This window comes from Cornus florida, unplaced genomic scaffold (assembly GCF_030987335.1).
Source record: "Cornus florida cultivar Cherokee Brave unplaced genomic scaffold, ASM3098733v1 CherokeeBrave_3.0.0_Hap2_Chr10, whole genome shotgun sequence".
In the NCBI taxonomy this organism is placed as follows: domain Eukaryota; kingdom Viridiplantae; phylum Streptophyta; class Magnoliopsida; order Cornales; family Cornaceae; genus Cornus; species Cornus florida.
In genome coordinates, this window is record NW_026775580.1 from 34,842,432 (window position 1) to 34,850,105 (window position 7,674).

Consider the following 7,674-nt stretch of genomic DNA (forward strand, 5'->3'; position numbering starts at 1 on the left):
AAAGAGAATGTCCCAAAGTAACCTAATCCTAAGCTAATCCTTGCCAAATGTCCTGATAAGCGCCGAATATTACATATTCAAGCGCCTATAATTGCATTAGTTAAGTCCATTATTTGATCATTTTATATAGATTATCTTCAGTTTCGTGTTTTTGTGTATTTTCAGGTTTGTTTCCCAAAAAAAAATAAAATGGAAGTCTTAAAGGCTTTTTGAAGATCAAGTCATTCCAGGCCTTAGCATCATATGATTTCCAAGAGTATCGAATGCTCGTTATGCAATCAAGAGCACTAAGAGCTCTTCCAAAGCCAACCGAGCACTCTTCTAAAGGCAGAACTGAGCACTCGTTCCATCAATCGAGCGCTCATTCCATCAGTCAAGCGTCCAGCAAAGATAGCCTTTCGCTCGTCCTTCTATAGCCGAGCGCTTGTTCGCTTGTCCGTCCAGCAAAGAATGCCAAGTGCTTGTCTAGCAAAGAGAGCTATCTGATCATCCGTACAGAGCCGAGCGTTTGTCTGGCCAGACCGTCCAAAGCCGAGCGCTCATCTATCCAGAGAGCCGAGCGTTTGTCCTCCCAGACCATCCAGAGCCGAGCGCTTGTCCATCCAGAGTCGAGCACTTGTCTAGCAAAGAGGGCTGAGCACTCGTCTAACAAAGAGAGCAGAATGCTTGTCCGTCCAGAATCGAGCGCTTGTCCATCAGCCGAATGCTCGTCCAGACAATGGTGACCCAGCTAGCATTTTGAACCTTTCAATTTGATTCCCTCCTTAATTGGGGTTGTTGGTCAATTGCTTTTAGGGGACATTGACCTCGAATTTGAGGAGGGTTGGTAGACATTTGTATATTTTAAGAAAAGGTGATCACTGTAAAACATTAATGAGTTGTTGGAGGATAATTCTAGAGAGAGAATTATTGAGCATTGGAGAGCTTTTGGCTGGAGTTTTTCTGAAAGTGGCGGGAATGGAAGGGCTGAGTTCTTTAACCTCTTCCTCCCTTGCTGCTATGGGTAACTAACTCCCTTTCTAGGGAGGTGATGAAGCCTTTCCTTGTAATCATGCTTTAGTTGTATTTTAATTTGGGGAATGAAATATGTACATGATAGTTTCATAGTCTAGAGATTCACATAAGTTGTAATGGCTCTTCATTTCAATAAATGATTATGTTGAACTTATTATCTTATCTTAGATTGTATTTTCTCATAATTATATTGCTTACATCTTCATAGTGAGAATGGAGATGAGATTATGAAATGGTTTTTAATGGTATGCTGTATGAAAATTTTGATAGTCCATAGCTTAGGAACAACTTTGATGGGTTATGCTTAGTTTTTGACTTCATGTGCTCTCATCATACTTATTAAGGAATTTGATAGTCCATAGCTGTAATGACCCGGTCATTTTCCTTCTTTTCTTTTTTTCGGTAATTTTTTTTTCGTATTTTTTCCTATTTCGTCCTTTTCTCATTTTCCATTTTTACTTGCATAACCTCACTTTGTATGCTCGGATTTGATTCCGGCCTTGCATACATCCATGATATTTAAATTCCATGATATCTACATTTTTACTTTTGTAGAAAGCATGTTAAATGTTTACTTTTCTTGTAAAGGGCATGAATGCATGACTTTTGGTAATTTTCTTAAACTTTTGGGGTTTTAGTCTAATTATGCAAAGTAATTATTTTTCATCTTAGGGACCATTTTTTAATTTAATTTGGAAGATATTTTTAAAAAGGACCTTTTTGCAAATTCCAGAAAATGTGACAAGTGTCACATTCTCATAGTGCCACTTGTTGGCATTGGGGTGGGGAGACTTGGAGACATAATTCCTTGACACATGGAGGGTGGAGATTCACCCATTTGTTGGCCTAGGAAAGGAGCACTTGTTGACATGGATAGTTGACAAGTGTAGGCTTAATATTAAGCCTTGGATGTTTACTTAGATGGTGACAAGTGTAGGCACCATACTTAGTCTTATAAGTGTGTGTGTGAAAGATAGTGTAAGAGCACATAGTGAGTGGAGAATTTCTAGACCTTCCACTCACCATTTCCATTTTAACTTTCTTATTTTCCTTTGTTCTTCAAAACGCGAACCTAGCCTTCATTGAAGGAAAAACTTGACTTAGAGCTTTGACTTCATTTTTGGTCTCCTTCCACTCACCTTAGACCTTTAAGCTTGGAATACTTTAGCTCCCTCTCACTCTTCTCTACAAAACCCTAGTTTGGTTGCATTGGATTATACAGATTCAATTCTCTATTGAGGTAGGGGTGGTTGTATGTTTATCCTCTTTGGGTTTTGTATATATTGGAGCTTGATATATATTGATTACATGTTTTTTAAATTCTTGTATTTGCATATAAATAAAGATTTATTATGCTTGACTTAGGATTTGTGAATTAAATAATGTATATGACTATTAAATGGATTAGGTAAATTATTGTTAAATGACTTGTCTAATACTTGTGATTTTATTAAGGGTCTATTGTGGATTTGTTGGAGTTGGTACTTGTATTGTTAGGTAATAGAAAATTCATTGAAGGTTTAGTGTGAAGATCTTGTATATGACACTTGTATTTATTTGTAGGTAAATTACTATATTGCATGATTAGTAATTGTGGCCTACATTGATAGTAAATTGCTTTAGTGTAATATGTAGTATCATTAACTTGCCACTTTAGACATGTAACCTTAGGGCATGGTATGTGTGGTTTCACCCTACTTGTGCTTGGTAGATAGTTTCATTCAATGAGATTATATAAATGTCATGGACTTGTTGATTTTTGGAAGCTTGTAAGGATATGAAATGTTGATGGCTAGGGTTTGGCTCTAGTACGGAGGACAAGAATTCTCCTAAGTCATAGTGTGCACTAGGTAGTACCTTGTGGGTCGTAATTACCCAAAATAACTTGTATGGTCTCATGGCCACATATCCTAGTCTTTCCGTATTTGATTTCGCATTATATTCCAAGTTGTAAATCATGGATTTCTTGTAGCTTGTGATTTGGTAATTTTAGTTTCAATACGGTTAGTGTACTTGTTTATGTATACTTAGATGTTATATGTTTATCACTTCAAATATTTGTATAGCTTGAGATGATCCCTTATAGTACCTCAAAAACATAGACGTTAGGTGGAATGCACCCTTATAATGATCTATGTTTGGTTTGCATTATACTTGAAACTATTTGGTATATGTATGCACCACATTCTACAAGTAACTTGATTACTCACCCCTAGTGGTTTAGGTTGTTTTACAGGTAAAGAGACTATGTTCTTGGATGCTCATCATCCTTAGAGGCTCATGAACAATTTAAAGCATTTTTGTATATAAACATGCAAGTGTTTATCATGCTTTACTTTTGATGTCATATTTTTGCATACCATGGGTGTATGGTATTTTGGAAGCTAATGTAACTTCCTTGATGTGTAATGATACTTAAGTATTTACTTTTGACATTATAAGTATGTTTACTTTTGTACTTGTATTTATTTGGTACTAAACTTTTGCCTTAAAAATGCTTTTTTACCAACTCGGAGGTTTGGCATATGAAATCCTTATAATTAACATGTATAAGGCAATAAGTTGTTGTAATACATTCATTTATTCATTTAAAGGTTGTTGACATGCTCACATACTCAAATTTCATTGAAAATTAGTTTTAAACTTTCATTTTGAACCAATTCATGAGGGGATTTGAAGCATGGGTTAAACCTTAACACATTTGGCATATAGCAGGTCTTACAGCAGCTTTTCGAGGTGTTTTGGTTGTCCGAAACTCCATTTCGGTTGACCGATGGCTTTTGGGAAACTCATTGCACAGTAAAAACTCATTTCTAGTAGGCTTTTTCACTGTTCAGGACCATTTCGGTCGACCGATGGCCTATTTGGGTCTACCGAAACAACCTCCTCTCAAAAATCATGTTTTCAGCAAAATTATGCCCAGTTCGGTCGTCCGAAACTCTATTTCGGTCGACCGAAATAGCTTGCATTCACACAGTTTCCAGGTTATGTTTCAGCACTGAAGTTCCAACTTCAAAGGGTCATATCTCCTTCATTTCTAATCCAAATAGGGTGATTGTTGAGCCTAAACTCAAGTATTTTCAGTCATATTTCCAATGGTACCTATGCCATTCTTAGATTCCAATCATAATGGGAGTTATTCATGTTTTAACGAGGTAGTGTCAGTTTTCACTTAAACTGGGAACGGGCAATTTTGTGGGATTCTTGGCTAATGTTCTTGGAACCTCTTAGAATGTTATAAAATGATTAGATTAGGTTGTATTCACCTTTTTTGACTTGTTTAGAATCAATTTTCTCATTTTATTTGTGAATTGACCATTTTGCCCTTAATTAACGGATTTAGCTCGTTTTGACACTAGTTTCTTCTTTCGCAAGTTTCATGACTTCATGGAATGTCTCATTTGGTGTCTTAGAGATGATTTATATCTCAAAGGACCTTGGTCTCATCTTTTGCTTCCGCATTTCAGATCCGTTATCGGGTCAACTTTCAGGTCATCACTGACGCACCAGGTTGAAAAACTTGGGCCATTACAAGTGGTATCAGAGCTCCTAGGTTCAAAAACCTTAGGACGATGAGTTTTGGGTGCATATCATGCTTTTATTGACATGCTTTGATATGTTTACGTGTTCCTTGATAATAGGCTTGGACTTAATAACATGTTTACGCGCTTATGTGGTAGTATGTTTTGGAGTCTACCCTAACTGTTTTATTATGTTGTGTGTTCTTGTATACCTTAGCATTTTGTATATACTTCTTTGGTGTTGGCATATTGTATATGGTTGTATATTTTAGCATGATTGTATGTTACATACATTTCTTGCATCTACTATATGATACTTGTTTCATGCATTCACGGCATGAGTCACATTAGGTCTATAATGACCCGGTCTTTTTCCTCGTTTTCCATTTTCGGTGATTTTCTTTTTTCGTCTTTTTCCTATTATGTCCTTTCCCTATTTCGTCTTTTTCCCGTTTATCAATTTTCCCTGCATAACCTCACTTGTTGTGCTCAGATTTGATTTCGGTTTTGCATGCATCTATGATACTTGGTTTCCATGATATTTGTATTTTCACTTTTGTAGAAAAGCATGCTAGTTGCTTTCATTTTTGTAAAAGGGCATGGATGCATACTTTATTGTAATTATTTTTGATTTTGCGGTTTTAGTGTAATTATGTAAAATAATTATTTTTTGTTTTAGGGACCATTTTTTAATTTATTTTGGAAGATATTTTCAAAAAGGACCTTTTTGGAATTTTTGGAAAGTGTGACAAGTGTCACACTCTCATGGTGCCACTTGTTGGCAATTGGGTGAGGAGACTTGAAGCATAACCTCTTGAAATTTGGAGGGTGGAGATTCACCCACTTGTTGGCTTAGGATTGGTGCACATGTTGGCTTTGATTGTTGACAAGTGTAGGCTTAAGATTAAGCCCAGGAAGGAGCATTGGATTAGTGACAAGTGTAGGCTCATGGTTTAGTCTTGCATTGTGTGTGTGTGTGAGGTAGTGTAAGAGCACATAGTGAGTAGAGGATTACTAGACCCTCCACTCACCATTTTCACCTTCATCCTTTTCATTTTCACTTGTTCTTTAAAACCCTAACAAAGACACCATTGGAGAAAAACTTGGTTAATAGCTTTCTTCTTCATTTTGGCTTCCTTCCATTCACCTTAGACTATAAACCTTGGGAGAGAAAAGTTTCCTCTCACTCTCCTCTTCAATAACCCTAAACTTGTTTTACATTTTGAGCTTGGTTGCTTGGATTATAGAGATTCAATCTCTATTGCGGTAGGGGTGGTAGCATGTTTATATTTTAAGTGTTTTAAAATCCTTTGGGGTTTAATATATATTGTATACATGCTTTTAGAATTGTAGTATTGCATACTATAGGTAATCCTTATGATTGACTTAAGATTTTATTGATTAAGCATGTATATTGTGTATGTATCTTGAGTATGATTATTGATGTCGTATAGAACTCTCATTGATTTGAATTACTATACTATTGTGATGTTAATCCTATATTCTAGTAGATTACTATTGGTAATTGTAATTATTTTAGAAGCTTATTGCAAAAATGTTAAGATTTAGTATATGAAGCTTGTTGTTGAGTTATGCTTAAAGTTGATAAGTTAGTGGTATTATTTTGCACATTATATCATGTCAAAGACTTGTTATTTATTATGCCATTCTAGACTTGGAACCCTAAGACATGGTTTGTGTGGTTTCAAAATACTTGTGCATGGAAGGTGGTATATATGCCTTAATACTATGTATAAGTTTTGAACTTGATGTATTTTGGATTCTCTTGGGACATGGTTACAAGTGACATGGCTAGAGTTTGGCTCTAGTGCGGGAGATATGAGTTCTCCCCAATTGAGATAGTGCGCACTAGGGTGGTCTTCCCAACGGGTTAATGTTCAGAACAACCATTGAGGTCTCAGCAGAATTCCAAGCTTTGATGTCCAAGGATTCCACTTTTTGATTTCGCATTCAATTCCAAGTTGACAATCAATGTTTAAGTTGTAACTTGTAATTTTAGTTTGATGCAATTTGATGTTGTTAAGTACATCCATTTTGATATTGTGTTGCTAGGTTCATTAAAGTTAGCTTAAGATGATCTCTTAGAACACCTTGAACATTGACATTAAGTGGAATTCTCCCTTGTATTCGTCTATATTGATCTTGCAATGATATTGAAACTTTAGGGTATACGCATATGCTTCTTCCTACGTGTAACTTGATTACTCACCCTAGTGGTTTGGTATGTTTTTCAGGTAAGAAGACTATGTTCTTGGATGCTCATCATCCTTAGAGACTTATGAGCAATTTGGAACATTTTTGTATTTTGACATACAAGTGTTTAGCATGCGTAACTTTTGATGTCATGTTTTGTATTCCATGGGTGTATGGTATTTTAGAGGCTTATGTAACTCTCTTAATGCGAAATGATACTTAAGTATTTACATTTGACATTATAAGCATGAATGTAAAGAGGCCAAGGTCCAAGCATGTTCACTTTGGTACTTGTACTCTTTTGGTATCAAACTTTTGCTTCAAAATGTATTTAGACCAACTTTGGAGGTTTGGCATATGAAAATCTTGTAATTGACATGTATGAGGTTATGGGCCATTGTTTTACATTCAAGTATTCATATTAAGGTTGTTGACATGTCCACACATTTGTATCTCATTGAAAAATCAGTTTTAAACTTCATTTTTGAACCAAATTGTCATTGGATTCAAAGTATAGGTTGAACCTTAGCACCTTGGACTCATAACAGGTTTTCTAGTAGCATTTCGAGGTGTTTCGGTCGATCGAAACTCCATTTCGGTCAACCGATGGCAATTGGATTTGTCTATGCACAGTAACTCATCATTCCAGTAGCCAATTCTACTGTTCAAGGCCTATTTCGGTCGACCGAAACTTCATTTCGGTCTACCAAAACAACCAGTACTTAAATTCATGTTTTCAGCAAAATTTTTGGTCATTTCGGTCGACCGAAACTGTGACGACCCTGGTTTTTAGGCCTGCGTGTCCTGTGATAAACCGTAAGGATGATCCGATAACGGATCCGAATGCGAAAGCGAAAACAGAAAACAAGACTCTAAGAAGTCAAAGTGACCTTCCATGAGGTCGTGGAACTCAACAAGAATTGAT